At 46.5% G+C, this 21,179-nt stretch overlaps 1 protein-coding gene across 2 annotated transcripts in view; it reads left to right on the top strand.

Moving 5' to 3' along the window:
• The first annotated feature begins 464 nt into the window (after window positions 1-464).
• Window positions 465-21,179, top strand: part of CHRM1 (cholinergic receptor muscarinic 1) — a 31,318-nt gene continuing 10,603 nt past the window's right edge. For both annotated transcript variants that reach the window (XM_048485966.1, XM_048484299.1), the window contains exon 1: window positions 465-556. The gene's annotated coding sequence lies outside the window, so the exon portion shown is untranslated. The remainder of the gene's footprint in view (window positions 557-21,179) is intronic.

Here is a 21,179-nt window from a genome sequence, read left to right as displayed (position 1 = left end):
TAGACCTGTTGCCATTTCTAGCAGCAATCAGAGAATGGGGAATCTGCCCTATGTGGGTGCAGTCTCTGATGTAAATTCACTTTCATTGAAATGAATGAGGAAAAGGAACAGAGGAGACATAAATGGGATGGACAGGTAGAAATCTTCCATCAGGCTTCCTCCAAAATCTCCACTTCCTGTTCCCAGCCATCAGACCTAGAATATATCAGTTTTTGTGCACTACACTGGCAGAGCACTGAAACACACAGATGACTTGATCATGCATTTGCTTCTATGACTGTGCAAAATATACAAGAACACCTTTCATATCTGGCAACACCACCGTTGTCCTCTATGTACATGCAGAAAGCCAGCAACCTCTCAGCATCATATCCAGCAGAGGGAGCGGAGGAGAAGAGAAGGGTTTGCAGGAGAGCTGGGTGTTTTCACATTTAGAAAGAGCAAGAGCCCCTCCGCTAGCCAGACAAGCATTTCATTCTCGAAGAAAGCAGAGACCGGTGGGCATCTCACCTGGAAGGACTATGGAGAGAGAGGACCTGGTGTAGAACCAAGACAGGTAAGTGCGGATTTGGCCGATCGGTTTTCCGTCTTATGGGGTCTTGCAAGCTGTGATGAGCATCCTTCTTTTGTATCAAATGGAAGGGGGACTGCAATAAGGCAGATTTGACCCAGGGAGACGGCACAGGGCTACAGACAGTCTTGTTATCACAGGGTTCTTTCGGGTCCTACTGGTTTTATTTATTTATTATACTTGTAGTACCCTGTACACTTAGTGTAAGTGAAGAGGAGCTTAACTCAGGGACAGGCTTGCACTGATGGTGGCAGAAAGATGAAATAATCCCACAGCAACAGACTTGCAAATGTCCTGACCCTTCCACATCTCCCCAACTAGTCCAAATGTGATGGGGAGGGGACAGGGCGGGGTGGGGTTTATTCGTGATTTTACTGTGAAGCATAGTCTGCCTCGCAAGGGTAACGATTAGGGATCCCAGCACGGGAAAATCTGTTTTATGACATGTTTCTTCAGAAGCGAATCCCGAATTCATATGGTTGCCATAGGTCGGAAGCAACTCGACAGCACTTAACACACACGCAAATAGATTTTGGACTCCAACTTTGAAACACAACAGTTGCTCCTGGCTGACCAGGTTGGGCATTTGCTGGAGTCCAACAAGTTCTTGCTTGCGACACCCAAGAAAGGCAGCAAGAGAGAATTCCCAGATTGCATGGCCTTATCTTTTTCAGAGTAAGAGAGTCCGGAGGGTCCCCAGTTTCCTGGTGCTGGCATTGCAAAAGTTGGTAGTGCCCTGCAGAAATCTGGGTGAAGTTCAAGCCTGATCCATACCATGGAAGTAAAATAACCTCCCCTGGTAAATAGCATCCTGTCAAAGGGTCAGAGCATGTTTTCTCCGGGTTGTTAGCAACACTACGAAGGCCCCAGTCACATTTCTTACATGGTTGTGCGCTTGACTGTAAAACATAATCCTTAGTCACAATTTCTTATTTTTAAAGTAAACCAGAGTCACCACCAACTACGTCTACTGTTTGTCACTTTTTAAAGACAATGACTTGAGGGCTTGTTAATGCCAATACCAGATTAACAAAGCAACTTTGTGGGCACTGAAGGGTTAAAATGTCACATATTTTAAAACAACTGGTTCAGAATCAATTGTCTAAAGATGGAGCTTAATCCCCAGAAATTAGAGCAGAGATGGTTCTGTCCTGCTGGGAAGAACTAAAACCTCCTTATTAACTCCAGAAATGTGCTACATGCTCAGAAGAAATGTTGTTGCCACTTTGTAAGAAGATCAGATAAGCTCTGCTGGCTCAGACCATCTAGTTCAACATCCTGTTTCCAACAGGGGTCAGTCAGATGCCTCCTAGAAAAGAAACCCCTGTTCTATGTGCCCAGTATCAAGAGTTCTGAGATACCCATCAAACCTGCACGCATACCCACAACACACATAAGTTGTCCTATCCTTTAAAAACTCATCTTTTTCTATTCAAAATTATAATAGTCTGGGGGAACAGAAGGCGGTTTTGATTGATGAAACCAAGTGGGGGGGGTGGGAGGGTGAAAGGTTAAATCCCCTCTTTCCTTCCTGAGCAACCATGCTCCAAACGGCTGTTGTGTGCGCGTGCAATTTATTTTGTACAGACCGATAGAAATTCATGTGATCTTAATCACATCTGCTTGGTAAAGATGGGGTGGCTGGGATTGCCCTCTCCCCAGGGCTAACTGCAGGCAATGGGTGAGAATTTCATTGGAATGAAAGGGTTAAACTCCCAGCCAAACCCCCCCCCCCCCTCGTTGTAATCCTAACCTGAAACTGGACGGGGATGCTTGCGTGGGACTCTGGAAAGTTCTGTTCATGGGCATCTTTTTTCCCCTAAGCCCAGTTTTCCCGTTCTGAACTTTTCCCTGTTCTAGGCTATGATCTTTTTTCTATGGGGCCACTGGGACTGTAGACCATTGCAGGTGTCTGAGGTTTCAGCAAAGGCAATGGAATGAAGCCTGGGAGCTCTGTTCTGTTCTCCCAGGGCATGTTTAGAATAGCTAATGGATTCAACAGAATTGCAAGCACATGGTGTGCATGGACATGTGGAATGAGACTGCCCAGCACACAAGGAGGAAAATAAGACATAACCTTAATTCGGGGAAGAGGGGAGCAGGGCCAGCTGTTTCTCTGCTACTTTCAGAAGGAACATTAACCACCTCTCAGTCAAGGCAGCAGGGCAAAATGCTTGTGCGTTCTTCCCTGCATGCCTTTCCAAATTGCAAGTGCTGGGATGATTTATCTTCTCTACCCATGGTATTCAAAAGGCTCCTTTTCTCCTGCCAGCGAAAACTAGGCAAAGGCAATAATCAGCCCCCTGTAAAATACCCAAAATACTGTTTCATGCTAAAGCAAGTTGGGGCTCAGAATTTGAAGCCAGAAGCTGTTTTCGTGGCAGTCTCCAGCTGCGAGAAATTAACTCTCCAGAGTCCCTTTCTTTCATCCCCGCAAAATTAATCCTGACAAAAAAGGAGGCGCTATTAGAGACTAGAAAGTTTGGCCCAGGACATGGGACATCTCTTGTTCTAGGAGGAATTGCACTCCACCCAAAAGAGCAGGTTTGTAGCTTGAGGGTGCTGCTAGATCCAGGCCTCCGACTGGATAAACAGATGGCATCCGTGTCTTTCACCAGCTTTGACTGGTGAACCAGCTGCAGCTGCTTCCAGACAGAAAAGATCTATTGTGATGCATTACCTGGTAAAATGAGCATAGGCTACTGCAATGTGCTTTACATGGGGTTGCCCTTGAAGGTTGTCCAGAGTGTTGACTAGAGTGGGTTATAGTGACCATATTGTGCCATCTATGCTGGCTCCCAATTTGCTTCTCTACCCAATTCTGCGTGCTGGTATTGACATTTAAAGTCCTATATGGCTCAGGCAAGAAAGACCATCAATTTTAATATCGACATACCTGATCACTTCACTCATTTTCAGAGGCCTTTTGAGGGCCCCTGCCACCTGAGGCTAGATGGGTGGCACCTGAGAAAGAGCTTTTTCAGTCATGGTTGCCCAAACTCTGGAACTCACTCGCCAGGGAGATTCATCTGCCTCCCCCAACAGTTGTCTTCAACCAGTGAGAGAAGACTTTTGTTTTGTCTGGCATTCTCTCACTGACTCTCGCTGACCCTCCTCCCTATCTGTGTGTTTACGTTTTATTTAATTGCTGGAATTATTTCATGTATGTATGTATATTTATTTATTTATAATTGAATTTACACCCCCAAAGGGCTCTGTATTTTATTAGTATGTTTATTAGTATGTTTATTTTTTACTAATACTAATAATATTTTTATTAGTATTTTATTAGTATTTTAACATTGTTTTGATCATTTGCCACCTTGGGAACCCAAAGTTGGGCGGAAAGGCAGCATACAAATGTTTAAAATAAAAATAAATACTTAACTCAACATTAGAAACAAGCGTATTTATAAGAGACAAGAACATGGACAATTTCCTTAAAGATTGGAAATCTTTTGCAGTCTACTTATTGAAAACATATACAAATAGAGAAATAATGGGAGATTTGAGACTTAAACGAAAATAGCATATTGGACTAAAGCTGTTTTAGAAAAAGACTAAAAGTGAAAAAATGCAGATATTAATCATAAGCACGGACCTAGATTCGCATTTGGATCTAGAGAGATAGCTGGAAGTCACCATATGTATGTGTAGGGATGCGTTTGTGTGTTTTCTTTTTTCTTTTTCTTTTATTTAGGATTTCTAATTATTATTATTGTTATTATTACTGTAGGGGGGGAAGAGAAACCAGATTTGGACTGTTTCTGTTTCTGCATCCGTAGTCTATATGTGCAAAATAAATAGAACTTTCAAATTAAAAAGAGAAACAAGCGCAATAAATCTAACGTGGTGACAGTGGTAAATCCCAAAGTCCCACCATCAGGAAGTGGTGATGGAGGATAGGATGTGGGATTGCTCTGACAGGATTGATACATTTTTAAAAAGGGCTCCTCCCAAATGCTGACCAGACTCCTGCCCAGTCAAAATTCAGTGGGTGAACCCCCATCAGAGATCTTGAGCAAGACCAAACCTTTCTCTCTCCCTCCACCCCAAAAAATCATCTGTCTCTTGTGCACACATTTCAAGTTCCTAGATAGAGCCTTCTTGGGATTGTAAACAACCGCCTTCTGTTTTAAATTAAGGCTTTCAGTTGAAGAGAAATCAAATAAACATAAGCAGAGAGACAGTAGCTGACTCTGGGCACAATCCGAGAATGGATGAGTCTCCAGATCAAGGAACGTAACAGTGTATGAACACATCAGGCCTGCAGCCCTACAACCCATTTCTGTTTCCAGCAGAAACCAGCCGGATGGCTCCGGAATCTCACGAGCATATCACAAAGGCCATCTTCTTCCTCATGGCTGGTACTCAGGAGTAGATTACCTTAGAACATAGGTGTCAAATTCGTGGCCCTCCAGATGTTATGGACTAGTGTTCCCATAATCCCCTGCCAGCATCATGCTGGCAGAGGATTATGGGAACTGTAGTCCATAACATCTGGAGGGCCGCAAATTTGACACCTGTGCCTTAGAATATGGAGGGTCCATTTAGCATTATAACCAATAGTCATTGATAAACATGTCTTAATTATTAAGGACTTGAAAGGAAAGCCCACCAAAGTTACAGAAGAAGAATCTATTCATTCTCTGAATGAGGATCAAAATAATTTCTGAGATATTTTTTCCATCAAAATACAGCTGTGGAGAGACCCAGTTCGGATGGGGGTTTAATTCTTTCTCCTAGCACTATTTCTCTGATAGAAATCCTAATTCTAAACTGTCATTAGCCTCAGTTAGGATTGCCAACCTCTGGCTGGGGCCTGGAGAGCTCCCAGAATTTCATTTGATGGCCAGGGTGGACTCTATGACTCTCCCCCTTCCAAAACTCTCTCCTTCCCAGGCTCCCTCCTGCAAAAACTCCAGAAACTTCCCACTGGAGATGGCAACCATAATTTCAGTGCCTGTCTTTCTCCCCACCCCAAACCAGGCTAACAGGCAGATGAGAAGAAGACGGGGTGACGGAATCTCAAGGTCGGAGCAAGGAAGAACTGCGACTGGGGCACACGTGCGCCCTGCAGCCCCACCCGCCACACTACGCCCCCACCATGCCCCCGCACTGGCACACACCTGATGCATCGCACACCACCACCCTGCCCCCTTGGCTCTACACCACTGCTGAACCTCTTCCCCATACCCAAGACAGTAGCCCTGGTCCATCCCCAACAGTCTTTTACTATTAAATCAAATCACAGTCTATAGGCTGACCCTGAACTAATGTCAGCTCCATTCCCAGAAATGCCCCAGTCCACCACCCCAGTGCTGATATCTGAGCAGGATACCAGCGCTGCTCTGCCACAGCCTGAACCTCCGGTTTTTGTGGCACTGGGGCTGCGGGATGCGCAGTCACCAATGCATCTGCCTCCTCCATCGGAATAAGTGTCCCAGAGAAGGCAAATACACCGGTGCAAGGTCCCACCCCTTCCAGGAGCCCTTTCAGCCTTTCCATTCCATTCTTCACAGAGCATATAATTAAATGGTGGAACTCCTTGTCCCAGGATAAACATAAGAACAAGCCTGCTGGATCAGGCCAGAGTCCATCTAGTCCAGCACTCTGCTACTCGCAGTGGCCCACCAGGTGCCTTTGGGCTGCCAACTTGGTAGGATGAAGAAGAAGAGGAGCTTGGATTTATACCCCACCCCTTTTCTCAATCTTAAGGAATCTCAAAGTGGTTTACAAACTCCTTTCCCTTCCTCTCCCGACAACAGATACCTTGTGAGATTGGTGGGGCTCAGAGAGTTTGGAGAGAACTATGACTGGCCCAAGATCACCCAGTAGGTTTCATGCAGAGAAGTGAAGAAACAAACCTGGTTCGCTAGGTTAGAGTCAGTTGGTCATGTGGAGGAGTGGGGAATCAAACCCAGTTCTCCAGATTAGAGTCTCCCTGGTTTTAACCACTGACTACACTATGTTGGTTCCCATTCCATGACTACCTACTCTGGTTCTCTCCTTACAGCTGCTGATTCTAACAAGAGTCCTGTCACTAAATGCCTTAAAGATACAAAGCTTAGGATCCTTTTCTTGATCTATGCATATGCATATATGTGAAGTTTTTGCTCCATAAACAACACTTTACACTTATTCACACTGAATCTCATTTGCCATCTTAATACTCATTCCTCCAGTTTGGAGAGATCCATTTGGAGCTTTTCACAATCTGTTTTTGTTTTAACCATCCTAATAATGTGGGATCATCTGCAAACTCGGTCACCTCAGTTTTCACCCCCAGCTCCAGGACACTGATGAACAGGCTGAAAAGTACTGGTCCCAACAAAGATCCCACTGAAGGACCCCACTGCTCACACCCATTCATTGTGAAATCTGACCATTTTTTCCTACTCTGTGCTTCCTATTTATTAATCAGCTCTCAGTCCATAAGAGAACTTGTCCTCTTATCCCACGACTATGAAATTTGCCTTGCAATCTTTCGTGGGGGAGTTTGTCAAAAGCCTTTTGGAAATCCAAATACACAATGTCCGTTGGCTCATTCCTATCCACATGTTTATTGACACTTTCGAAAAAACTCTATAAGGTTGGAGAGACAGGGGCGTTTTCCCCACAGCCAAAACATCCCCGGGGGGGGGGGGGATCATACATACTGGGATGTTTCCATCTCGGTTCCTCCCTCCACACGACAGCCTGTCAGCACGTTCAGGCCGGGAGAAAGAACTCCAGGTGATTACGCATGGCCAGCAGTTTACTTTCATTTTCCTCACCAACGTTTCCACGCATGCGCAAACTGTCCCGTTTTTCCGGCATTTTGATTGGCTGCAGCGAGCGAGGCGGGAAAAATAAACCAGCCCATCTCCCACAGTGTTTGCATGGGAGCGAGAGGGGTGTGGGTTTTTTAAAAAGACCCGCCAATTTTATCGGTTTTCGAAAGGCGCATGATAAGGGAAATCTCAAGGGGCAGGGCCGAGTTAGACCCAGAAGCCATGCGGAAGTCATGGCCGAACTGGGATGGTTCACTTCCTTATCCCAGGATATATTGGCCATGGGGAAAATGCTCCCTACCTTTTCAGAAGCCGGGTTTTGTTCAGCAGGGTTTGCCCTTATATATGCTTGACGATTCTATTTTTAATAATGTTTTCTATCAGTTTACCTGGAACAGATGTTAAGATAATTGACCTGTAATTTTCTGGGTCCCCCCTCCTCCAAACTCCTTTTATAAATGGGTGTTACATTGGCCATTCTCCAGTCCTCTGGTACAGAGGCTTATCTTTAGGGACATGTTACATGCAGTTGTTAGAAATTAAACGATTTTCCATTTGAGTTCTTGATGGAAAAGAACCATCTGGTCCCGGTGACTTGTTAGTTTTCACTTTGTTCATACATTCTAAAACTTCCTGGCCTGTTGTTACTGCTTGCCCCAGCTTCTCATTCTCTTTCCCTGAAACATGTGTTCAGGAAAAGGTTATCTTCAACAGTGAAGACATATGGGAAGAATACTTCCTAGCAATCACCTTATCCTCCCTTATATTTCTTTACTCCCCTTGTCATCCAAGGGTCCAACTGCTTGCCTAGTTGGCTTCCTGCTCCTAAAGCACTTAAAGAATTTCTTATTGTTAGTCTTGTTGTGTTTAACGATATGTCCTTCAAAATCCTTTTGTGTGTCTCTAATTCTTTGCTTGCACTTCCTTCAAGCAAGTTTGTGTTTGCCTTTTTTGGGCTAGTCTTCCAGTTTCCAAAGGAAGACTTTTTTCTCTAATAGCTTCCTTCATCTTATCCATTAGTCATGGCAGTGACCTCTGGCAGTTTATCCTACCTTTCCTGATCTGTGGTATACAATCTAGCTGAGTCTCTAGTATTGAGGACTTAAGTAACCCACCCCCCAAGCCATTTCCAGAGATTTAACCCTTCAAACTGTGACTTTTGATTCCCTTTTCACCAGCTTCCTCATTTTAGAGATGCTCTAAGTCTAGAGGTCAATTCATAATTCCAGAAGAACTCCAGCGCCCCCACTCTGGAAGCTGACAACCCTATGAGCATAATCTTTTGCACAAACCTCACAAAGATGGCTGAGAGATGTGCATTGCTGTTCATTTCTATCTGCAGGCACACATGGCTGATCATTTTCAGCTTTGGCCTCTCCAAGGGGTGTACCGCCCAGGGGGACATATGGAGTCAAATGCCCCCGGGCTGTGGCCATTTAGTCACATATGGGGCAGAAAATTGCTCCCACAACCCTCCTCCTTCCCCCATGGTCCATACTCTGTTTTTAAGACCTGGTACAAAAAAAGTTTGGTCGTGGTGGGGGAGGGCGGTCGTCCATGCGGGGAGCAGAAAACTCAGATTTTGCACCTCCTCTTCCTCAAAGACACTCTGTCTTTGCAAATGGGTCTGCTTCTGTTCTCTTGGGTATAACATAAGCACCAATCTTTTTCAGAGAGCTTTTGAAATTATTTTGTTACACAGAGTGAGTCATTCAGAGGATTAGGTTAAGGACTGATTGATCGATACATTGTCCTTAGTTGATCGTTGTGTTACTTTGCTCCATGATGTTTTTAATACTAATTTCTATTGAATATTTTGGTCTGCAGCTGTAGGGGTTTTGTTGTTTTGATTATAACCCTGATCATTTTTAGTATTTATTTTATAAAGTTTACTTACACTCCACTGGGGTCACTGAGACTAAAGATAGATTACACAGTGTAAATCAACACAATCAACAAGTTGGGACATCCAATAAACATTGTAATGGAACTGCAGAAATAGCATTTTAAGCATGAACGTTAAATGTTAAATGATGCAGAAATCACATATTAGAATGTATTGTCGAAGGCTTTCACGGCTGGAATCACTGCGGTGCTGTCTGGTTTCCGGGCTGTATGGCCGTGTTCTAGCAGCATTCTCTCCTGACGTTTTGCCTGCATCTGTGGCTGGCATCTTCAGAAGATCTGAATCAGATCCTCTGAAGATGCCAGCCACAGATGCAGGCGAAACGTCAGGAGAGAATGCTGCTAGAACACAGCCATACAGCCCGGAAACCAGACTGCATCGCACATGTTAGAATGTTAAAATTTTGAGATTAGCATATTTTGTTTTAAACTGCCTTGAGGGCCCTTTCAACATGGAAGCTGGGGAAGGGGTCAAATCGTTCGAATAAACGGCATTTAAAAATGGCCACCTCTGAAGGGGGCAGGCTAGCTTCTGGCAAATCGAACAGACCCCCTTTCTTTGTTTCCAGTCTTTTGCCCACGAGCAAGTGCATCTTCAGAGGGGCTGAATCCCACACTCTGAACTCCCGCCAGCAGTGTGGCTGCTCAAGACAGAATCCAGAGCTCAAGAGGCAGCTTTTACAAGCAAAACGTGAACATTGCAGTCCCAGAACAGACTCGGGGCAAGAGAAAACATATTGGGGGGGGGGGGGGGGGGGGGCTTTCCAGTGTAAGCAAGAGGGTTGAAATGCCAGATTGCACCATCAGGATCCAGTACAATGGGATCCTGTGGGGAGCACTGTCAGCAAGGATGGAGGGCAAGACATACCGGCTGCAAATGGTAGTGGGTTTTCCATAATCAGGCAGAAGAGATTTTGGCAGGTGCCGCTGTTCTCCAAGAGGGAAAGCAGCATGGTATCGTCTGATCTTATCAAATCTGAGAAGCTACGCAGGATAGGTACTTGGCTGGGAGGCCGCCAAGGAAGGCTCAGCAGAGGAAAGTGATGGCAAACCACCTCTGCGTCTCACTTGCCTTGAGAGCCCCTTCCTTGCTGGGGTCACTGTAGGTTGGTTGGGACTTGAGAGCACTTAAATATGTGTAACTCCTTGAGTCCCCAAAGTCAGTTTCAAAATCTAGTATAATTCTAATAAACTCCAAATATAAATCCAATTTATTAAAATAAAACAGAAAGGGAACATTCCCAAAAACATTAGCACTGGTTCACTAACCGCTGTCTTATACAAGAGTCCTCTTCACAGTCCTTTGCAGATAGCGCTGTGCATTTTTCTCGAGGCCAAGTCTGGAGCAGAGTCCCAAAAACATCATTCTTGCCACAGCAGGAACCCTTCCTGGAAAGATGCCAGATGAGTCTTCGAGCTTAGTCATTGCCCTAGGACAGGGGTGTCAAACTCGAGGCCCTCCAGATGTTCATGAACTACAATTCCCATCAGTCCCCCCCAAAATGAGCATTGGCTATACTGGCAAGGGCTGATGGAAATTGTAGTTCATGAACATCTGGAGGGCCTTGAGTTTGACACCTGTGCCCTAGGAGCAGTTTCCCTTTTCTCCTGGCAAGACAAGGTGGGGCAGCTCTGTACTAGGATGCTTTGGTGCAGTTCTTCAAGAGTTCGGCGATGGCAAGTCCTGTTCCTTCCTCTTTCCAGTCGCTTCTGCTCTGAAGGATTGTTCAGCTCTTCCCAGGTTCTGCAGTTCTCAAGGAAGACAATCAAGTTCTTCCAGCTAACAAATTTAGATCTCTCTGTTCGGTTCTTTGCCCTTCAGAGAAGACTGCCTCCAGTGTTTCTCAGTCAACTCCCTCTTGTTCTTTTACCTTGGCCAATCCTGCTTTAGACCACCTTTTAGTGTTATGGTTATCATTTCAACAGCATACCCCATCAGCCTTTGCTAAAAATGCAAATGGCCACAAGCCTATACACAGATCAGCTAGTCTGATGCGTCAGCTAGTGTGATACGCTAGCCAGTTCTGGCCTCAAGTCTACCAAAGTCTACTGTGATCTACTAATCAGGCCTAGGCCTAAACCTCTTTGTTTTTCAGGACAGACTACATATGTACATAACTTTTCTTCCCCATGAAAGAGAAACTATACCCCATTGCTCTGGGATCTGCAAGAAACCTGCTCCCAGGTGTGAGTGTGCTGCTATCGTTCTCAAGTAGCATGGAAAAGGTTTTCTTCTCATGCCCAGAAGCGCCCTCATATACCCATATACCTACATACTGAGGTTTGGCATTGAAAATATATTAAAGAGGTAACATTTTTATTAGGCCTAGCAACTGCTGGTGATAAACATCTTGAGAAGATGATGGGAGAGGTGCAGGAACAGAAGCTAATGAATCCTGTCCTGTGTTCCTTTTTCCATTAAAAATCCCCAGTTAGCCATTGCCTACCTCCACATCATGACCCTGGTGTGGTATTCCATGGAGGACTCGCATTCAAATTCTTTCCAGGGTCGACCCTGCTTAGCTTCTGAGATCTGACAGGGTATCCAGGTCAGAAAAGATATTAGAGCAAGCATGGTGTAGTAGTTAAGACCCAGGTTGACTCTAATCTGGAGGATCAGGTTTGATTCCCCACTCTTCCACATGAGCAGCTGATTCTTATCTGGTGAACCAGGTTTGTTTCCCCACTCTTCCCCACTCTTCCACATGCTGGGTGACCTTGAGCGAATCACAATTCTTTAGAACTCTCTCAGCCGCACCTACATCACAGCTGTCTGTTGTGGGGGAAGGTGGGGAAGGCGTTTATAAGCCGCTTTGTGACTCCAGTTGAGAAAAATGGTGTATAAATCCAAACTTTTCTTCTTCTTAGGAGCTATGTATTCCCTCCCTCCCATACTGGATTTCAAGAGGGGGGGGGGGGATATTTAAATAATTCAAGGGAAAAGGATTAAGCACTTTCTGTCTACCTGCTGGTCCTCCTCTGCAATAATAATCTTCTGTGCCTGGCAGTAGTGGGAAGCATAATCAAGTTGCATCTGACTTGTTGTGGCAACCAAGCAAGGTTTTCAAAGCAAGAGAAACAGAGGTGGTTTGCCACTGCCTCCCTTTGTATAGTCCGCTGGATTTCCTTGGTGGTCTCCCATTCAAGTATGAACCAGAACAAGGATCTGACAAGATTGGGCTGGCCAGGACCATCCAGGATAGGGCCTTCTGTACATGCATTCCTTTAAGAATATCAGCGCAATTGTAGGTTATAGTGGGTCACTTCCGCATTAGCTTCAGCTCCAAGTTTACCTCTGTATTGTCTTCCCACTAGTTCAAAGGAGGCCAAATCACACTGTTGTGCTAAAGGAAGGCATTCTGCACATGTCTAGGTTCAGTTACCTTTATTAATATCTCACATAGTCTTCAAATCGAGTAGGAACATTTGTAGCCTTCTTAAAACATTGGCTTTTAGTGGAGTTGCTAGCAGCAGAGCGGAGGAATATATTAGCCAATGAGGCTGACTATCCATCAAGCACTAATGACCTTATCCGCTAAAAACACAGCCACCTCCAACCCCAGCCAATTGAAAGCTACATCTTCCCATTCTTCTGTGAGCATCATCCATTGCAAACAGCACACGCCAACCTTGTGTACGTGAATCCCTAAAATAGATCGGCTCTTCTTAGTTTGTAGGGAGATGAAGGCGGGCAGAGGGGATGTGTCACACGGCAATTTTATTCCATAAACAGAACATGAGGAAGAACACGCTTCAGCAGATTCCTGAGGGCTCGAAACAGCGAGGTTTAAAAAACTACTGAATGCACGGCAGCACTGTGACTCACCCTGTAAGCATATTGCTTTCGCAAATCGGCCTGCTTTCTCAATGGCCTCTCATAGTTTGAGAGAACTGAATTTTTCTTGAAGGTAGTCAGAGGGTTTTTTTGTAGGCTAAGGAGGGGGCAGAGCAAGCATTCTGCCCCTCCCTCCTTAACGCTGTTGCCACTGGCTGGCTGAGCCCCCAGATGCTGCCACCTCCAAAGTACAACTGTCCCTGCCCATTCCCTTCATGCCAACAGCACACAGCCCCTCTGAGTCCTAAGGGGCAGTTTTCTTCTTCCGACTCCTCTTTCTTACCTTTTCCCCAATGTAGCACTCCCCTTCATTTTTCACTAGCAGAAAAACTGGTCGGATCCAACACAATGCCTGTCTCTAGCACAGTGTTTTCCAACCTTTTCGACGTCATGGTACCCTTGACCTCACTCTTCATATCTCACGGTACCCCTGCCATCCTCCCCCCACCTTCCCCTCCCAGGGTGAAGGGAAGCACGGGGGTGGGGGTGGGTGGGAAGTGGCTGCTGACCTTGCGGCAGGCCCTGCCCCCTGGCCCAGCTCCATGTCCTTGCTGGTGTCAGCGGGAGACACCGCAAATTTGAGGGGGGGCGGTAGTGTTGCCGTGGTACCCCTGGGACATGCTCACGGCACGCCAGGGTAATACGGAACCCTGGTTGGGAATCGCTGCTCTAGCACATACCTGTTTGCACATGTGTTCAGTCTTCAGTGTTGCTGGTGATTTTAAATGCATTGTATATTTTAATATGAACCTGCAGCTCTGTTTTGCTTGGCAACTGGTTAGGTTAAATCTGCTGCTGTGTTGCATCTGCTATACTCTAACTCACAAAAAAGTGATAGTAGATTGTATACCTTATATACTCGCGTATCAGTCAACTTTTCCAGCACATTTTTTGTGCTGAAAAAAAACCCCTTGACTTATACGTGAGGGTCCCACAATTCTTGTGCAGTGTTTCCCCTCTCTCATCTTCACTCTCTCCTGCCTTCTTCTCTGCCTTCCCCCTTTCAGCCGCTTTCTCTGCCTCTGCTTTGCTCTCCTCTGCCTTCTTCTATGCCTCTGCCCTTTCAGCCGCTTTCTCTGCCTCTGCCTTCTTCTCAGCGGTGGCCGGTCCCTGGCTCTCGACGGTGACAGCCAGTCAACCTGGGTGAGCTGGACAAGCTGCAGGATGGAGAGGTCAGTGGCAGAGACCTTGGGATTGGTGAGATGGGGGGTCAGAGGCAGAGACCCCCAAATAGCGCCCGACCACATCTATTTTTATTTTTGAAATTTACCAGTAGCTGCTGCACTTCCCACCCTAGACTTATACTCGAGTCAATAAGCTTTCCCAGTTTTTTGTGGTAAAATTAGGTGCCTCGACTTATATTCGGGTTGACTTATATACGAGTATATACGGTATTCCTCCACACAGAACTCAACATGCCAGACCTTCTTTGTTGCAGAGTGCTCTGCTTCAATCCTGGTGCCTATCTAGCCCTGCCTCCCCCACATCTGTTTGAAAGTTTGGTGATAATCATTCAATGAACTATAAATGCTCTTTTATCAAAGTACCGTGTTAATAATGCATAAAATAATGGCTTTGACAAGGCAGCACATAAAAATGAATGATAAGTTTAATATTCGTTCAGGACTATGCTCTAAGGCGGAAGCATACAATTGTCTCAACCACTGCACTTCAACTGACCGAACTAACATCTTTAACTGAGATAGAGTATGGTTTCATGTAGTGCGTCTGTTGCACAGCAGACTATGATTAGCTATCAACTCAGCCTTGTGTGTGATTACATTAGTTGTGTTTTGCTGCGTCATTGTAATGTCAACATTAACTATTGTATTATTTGGTTCATCAGTTAGTCCATCTGTCCTACGTAAGGTCCTGCTTCTCATCTCAACCCATCTCCCTCTCTCCAGGTTTCAACAGTCTCAGCTGACACACCTCAGTTACTTGACCTCATCAAGCCACCCTGCCTCTTTCTTGTAATAGTAAGGACTGTCTCAAGGTCTGGCCTAGAGTTTCCGTATCTCCTGTAGCCACCAGCAGGAGATGGCAGGGGTAAGGAGGTCAGATCCAGGTTGGAAGACACCTGGAGATCTGGGGATGGAGCCTGAGAGGACAGGGACTGCAGTGGGGTACAATACCATAGAGTCTGCAGTGGGGTATAATACCATAGAGTCTGCCTCCAAAGCACCCATTTTCTCCAGGGGAGCTGATCTCTGGAGATGTGCTGTAATTTCAGGGGATGCCCAGGTCCCACCTGGAGGCAAGCATCCCTAGACCAGGCAAATTGCCTGCCTCCAGGTGATGACTGCAGATTTCCTGGGATTACCCTGGATCTCCAGCCAACAGAGATCTGTTCACCTGGAGAAAACAGCAGCTTTGAAAGATGGACTCTTATGCCGTCATACTCCATTGAAGGCCTCCATCTCCAAACGCTGCTATTCTCAGGCTTGACCCCCAAAACTTCCAGGCCTGACCGCCAAAATCCCCTCCCAGCCTGGATCTGGCGAGCCTTTTGCCAGCCTCCAGGAATGGCTGGACTGTGCCCAGAATTACAATCTATCTGAGGACGGCCAGCTCCCAGGTGAGACCTGGAGATCTCCTGGAGTAACCACTGATTTCCAAACTGTACATATTAGCTCCCTTGGAGAAAATGGTGGCTTTGGAAAGTAGACTCTATGGCATAGGTGTGAAACTTGCAGCCCTCCGATGTTATGGACTACAGTTCCCATCATCCCCTGCATCATGCTGGCAGGGGATGATGGGAACTGTAGTCCATAACATCCGGAGGGCCGCTTGACACCTGTGCCCTGCATTTGGGTCCCCAACTGTCCTCAGTCCTGTCTTTTGAAGGAGAGGGGAAAGAAAACGATCAGAATCCTGGCACCGTTTGCACCTGCTCCAACTGGGGCTCAGGCCCCCAGCTTTCTTTAACTCTTACCCACCTCACACAGAAGGAATGACATTCCTTGCTTGTCCCCAGTGAGAGGGGGGCAGGGGGCAGTAATTTTTGGGACTCTATTCTGGACTTTTAACCAGGATTCCAGAATGTCTAACACTACCTCTGTCTAGGGCATAGGTGTCAAACACGCGGCCCTCCAGATGTTATGGACTACAGTTCCCAACATCCCCTGCCAGCATTCTGGCAGGGGTTGATGGGAACTGTAGTCCATAACATCTGGAGGGCCACGCGTTTGACACCTGTGGTCTAGGGGAAGGAGCAGAATTTCATGAGGATGGGCCAGAATCAAGGGGAGGATTGGCCATTTTCTGCTTGGCTTTGGCTGTTTGCTCCACATTTCTAGCCACTAAGAGCTATTCTTGGCCTCTTTCATTATGCTCCACCTCTACCACCCCAATCTACTAGGCAACACACTTGTTTTCTCGGCTTCTGCCTTTCGATGACAGTGACCAACTGCATCCTGGGAAATTCCTGGAGATTTGGGGGTGGAGCCTGAGGGGGAGGAGTCTAGGGAGAGGTGAAAGCTCACCAGGGATGTGATAGATTATTCCTATTTTCTGATCCCTGAAGAATGTATTTTATTTTACTTTTATTAAATTTATATCCCACCCTCCCCAACTGAGGTTGGGCTCAGAGTGGCATACACATTTTTTTAAATGTAACATTAAAATCCAAGATGGCAAAAACTTTTAGCCCATAAACAACCCAGTCCAGCTTGACACAGATCCCCCTTTTAATGAGACAAGCATGGGCAATAAATCAAGGGGGTGATGCCAAATAGCATTAGCATTACAGTTGGTGCAGATGGTACAGGGAGGTCACCAGATGGCATCGGGACATATGAGTGGCCACAACTGAAGGCCTGATGGAACATCTCCCTCTTACAGGTCCTGCAGAACTATTTTAGATCCCACGGGGCCCTTGTGTCAGCTGACAGAGAGTTTCACCAGGTTGGAGCTGGGGCAGAAAAAGTCCTGGCTCTTTTCAATTGCATGTGGTTGGGGCCCGGGACAGCCAGGTGATTTTTTTACCGGAGGACCAAAGAGGCTCAATAAGCATAAGCATAAGCATTTTATTGTCATTGTGCACGGACAACGAAATTTACAGCAGCATTCCTCGATGCACACAATTTCAGACTCATACATCATCCTCACTTTCCCCTTCCTCCTTTCTTTCCCTTTCCTCCTTTCTTTCCTGTTACACATCTACATTGCCGTATGTTTGGTTACATCTTGGTACCTATCTGCTGTCTCACATGATGTCTCTACTTAGTGTCTCCTCTCCAGTGTCGTGTCTGCTCAAACAAAGAGACAGAGTTAACTTTGTAACTTCAGATATCCGTGCTCACTACATGTGAGCAATGGCTATCTGACTGATTAATAGCTATACAATAGACCAGGTCATAAACAGTGACTTCAACAACTTGTTTACATACTAACAGTTAACCCTTTTATGATTGAGTTGTGACACTTGCAAAATCCCAACAAAACCAGTACATTGAACCTGGGCCAAAAGATCCTGGTTGACCATGTAAAATGCTGCAGTGAGATCTAATAGCACCAGCAACGCTGACCTTCCTCAGTCTGTATTCAGAGCTCATCAGTAATGCTGACCAGCATGGTCTCTGTCCCATGCAGAGGCGGAGCTACCAGGGAGCCGGGGGTGCATGTTGCACCGGGTGTATGCCTGGGGGGGGGAATCACCCCTCCCCCTGCAGCACCCCAATCCCCCGCCCCCCCATGGCGCCCCCCTAGCTTATTGAAACAGTTCAGGCTGGGAAAGTGGCCTGTTCCTTTCAGGCTGAAAACAGCCTGGTGGGAACTACACTTCCCAGGAGACCTTGCGAGCCCCAAGGTCTCATGGGAAGTATAGTTCCACCCAGGTCATTTTCAGCCTGAAGGGAACAGGCCACTTTTCCAGGCTGAACTAAGGGGTGGGGAGGCAGGGGTGTGTGGAAAACACAGAATGCACACTGGGTGCACTCTGACCCAGCTATGCCTCTGGTCCCATGGCCAGTACGGACGGACGCCTGACTAGAAGGGGTCCAAAACCGATGCACCCTCCAGAAACACCTGCAGCTGTTCCACAATCACTCTCTCAACAATCTTACCCAGAAACAATAGATTTTAAATTGGGCAGTACCTGGCTGGATCCTCCGGAACCAACGATGGCTTCTCCAAGAGCAGTCATATCACTGCCTCCTTTAACACCCCACCACCCGCAATACTCCCTGTGATAGGGAGTAGTTGACAGTTTCCAACAGGGGGTCTCACAGCGCCTCACGGCTGGCCTTCACCAGTCATGAAGGGCATGAGTCTAGGGGGCAAGTGGTAGGTCTTACAGCTGCAAGCAATATTGGATGGAGAGAGCAGATCAAGTTGGTCCAATTTAGGACCAGAAGACAGCCAAGCCACACACACACACACACACACACACACACCCGCCATGGATGACGGTAGGCCCACTGCCTGTGATGATGTGGCCACACACTTCAGATACACCTCTGAAGATGCCAGTCACAGATGCAGGTGAAACATTAGGAACAAGATCCACCAGACCACAGCCACACAGCCCGGAAAACCCACCACAACCTGTTGTAAGGATCTTGGAAACTGAATGAAAATTCCACCAATATAAAGCTGAGGGAGGAAAGCAGAAAGGTGACCTGAGGTAGTAAATCCAAAGTGCAAACCCTCCCCACTCTACACACATACACATACATTAATTAGCATGGGGCACAATGCCCTTGTTTACTTCCCATTCATTTCAGTCAGGCTCGCACAGGGGAATTTCCTGACAGCCCTTGGGTCTGATCCAGTGATGGGATTCAGCAGGTTTGCACCACTTTGGCAGAACCAGTTGTTAAAATAGTGCTTGTAAACAACCAGTTGTTAAATCATTTGAATGCCACCACCAGAACCGGTTGTTAAATTATTTGAATCCCACCACTGGTCCGATCCCTCCACCTCTTGTGCTGGCACCTGAGGTAGCCCCTCATATTTCCAAATGAGAGGCCTCTCTTTGGCTTGGGTCCCTAGTGATCGCTTGCTGGCTTCCTGCAGAGCAACAGGATATTAAGCCTTTCTTAGAACCTTCCAGCTTCCTGGCTTCACCCACACCAAGATGTATGGAGGGAATGAGATGATGGCAGGGCAGCTGCTCCCCGCCCCCCCCCGCCCCCCAGTTGCCTCCATGATGAGATCCAGATCTCCATTCATCAGAGCTAATATAAATATTTTCCACCAAGGGACAGACATCTAAAAGGGAGCCTCCTCGGCTGCACTCCACTCCCAGCCCGATCCGCAAACCACACCATCGGGGCTCCTCTCTTGGCAACACGTTCCTCTCCCCAATTCGGAGATGTTTATAAGCGATCGTCTGTTTTGAGAGGGTTAATGGAGAGAAATTATGCTCCTCTTTTCAAAATATGAAAAATTTAGAACGGGTCTGGGGGGAAAAGGAGTATCATAAATAAGTATTTCAGCACATAAGTGTTTTAATGAATCAGTGTATCCAATTCTCAGTGGCCAAATTTCTGGACACTTCGAACCAAAGTATGGAGCCATGGACAGACAATGCAGATCTTTCTGCAAACCTAAAAAAAACCCTGGTTTGCAGAAAAGTCTGACATTTTTAAAATTAGCCCCCTCCCCCATAATAGAAGCAGTGCCTGTAGTAGGGTTGCTAGGCTCCAGGTGGGACATGGAGATACCCCAGAATTAGACTACAGAGATCCATTTCCCTGTAGGAATGGCAGCTTTAAAGGGTGGACTCTGGCATTATACTCAACTGAGGTTCCCCCCCCCCCAACCTTGCCTTCTGTAGCCCCACCACCACCACCACCACCAAATTTCCTGGAATTTTCCAATCCAGTGTCTTTAAAGAAATGAATGCTGTTGATGGCCATTGCTAGGCGCCCCCACAATATTGCTAGCCCAAGTTTTGACTTTTGCCAATAAAAGGAAAGGGGAGGGGAAGAGGGGAACTTTCCAAGACTGCTTGAGGTTTTGAGGGAGATCTCATTGGGGCCAGGCCCACCAGCAGCAACCGTCAGGTGACTTGCGACCATGTGCTTTACATGACTTACCCAGGGGACTGCTTGGTTCCACTTGCATCTGGGCAGTTTTAAAATCCCATTCTGTCCCTGCTCCATCCTTACTTCTACAGCATGAATTTGAACCTGCACGTCTTCATTCCAGGATAGCCCTGTCACTGCTGCGCCACAGAGATGTGTTCATTCTATCCTCTAACTAACAGTTTGTTGAACATGGGGTGACACAGTGGTTTCCTTTTCCAGAGGGTAGCAAAGTCATTACCATTACTATGCCCCCCTTCATTTTACTGTTTGCTCAGAACAGGACAGGAGGCAAATTGAGTCCATGCTGTGGCAATAAGGTTGCCAACCTGCAGGTGGGGCCTGGAATTCTCCAGGAATTATAGTGGATCTCCAGACCTCAGTTAGTTCCCCTGGAGGAAAAGGTAGCTTCAGAGGGCAGATTCTACAGCAGTGGTTCTCAACCTGTGGGCCGGGACCCCTTTGGGGGTCGAACGACCCTTTCACAGGGATCACCTAAGAGTCTCTGCATCAGTGTTCTCCATCTGTAAAATGGATAAATGTTAGGGTTGGGGGTCACCACAACATGAGGAACTGTATTAAAGGGTCACGGCATTAGGAAGGTTGAGAACCACTGTTCTACAGCATCACGTCTCCACTGAAATCTCTTCCCTCCCCAAACTCTGTTGTCCCCAAGTACCGTCCCCAAATTCTCCAGAAATTTTCCAAACAAGAGTTGGCAACCTTAAATGGTAAGGAGAATCAGCAGAAATAGCTGTCTCCCCTCTTCCTGAATGGAAATGCCATTCCATCTAAGGCACACATGGTTAGTCTGCCTTTTTGAAAACAATACACCATCTCTGCCCAGAATAAGGTTTCTGATCTTTATGGGCAGTTCCCAAAATATGAATCGGCTGCCATAAAAATCAGGGACAGGCAGTAACAGGTGTCAAACTCACGGCCCTCCAGATATTATAGACTACACGGCCCTACACTACACGGCCCTACACTAAACTCACGGCCCTCCAGATATTATGGACTCCCATCATCAGCAGGTGTCCAACTCGCGGCCCTCCAGATATTAT

Source organism: Sphaerodactylus townsendi, linkage group LG01, assembly GCF_021028975.2.
Source record: "Sphaerodactylus townsendi isolate TG3544 linkage group LG01, MPM_Stown_v2.3, whole genome shotgun sequence".
NCBI lineage: Eukaryota > Metazoa > Chordata > Lepidosauria > Squamata > Sphaerodactylidae > Sphaerodactylus > Sphaerodactylus townsendi.
Note: the sequence above shows the minus strand (reverse complement) of the source record. Positions and strands in the feature narration are given on the sequence as shown.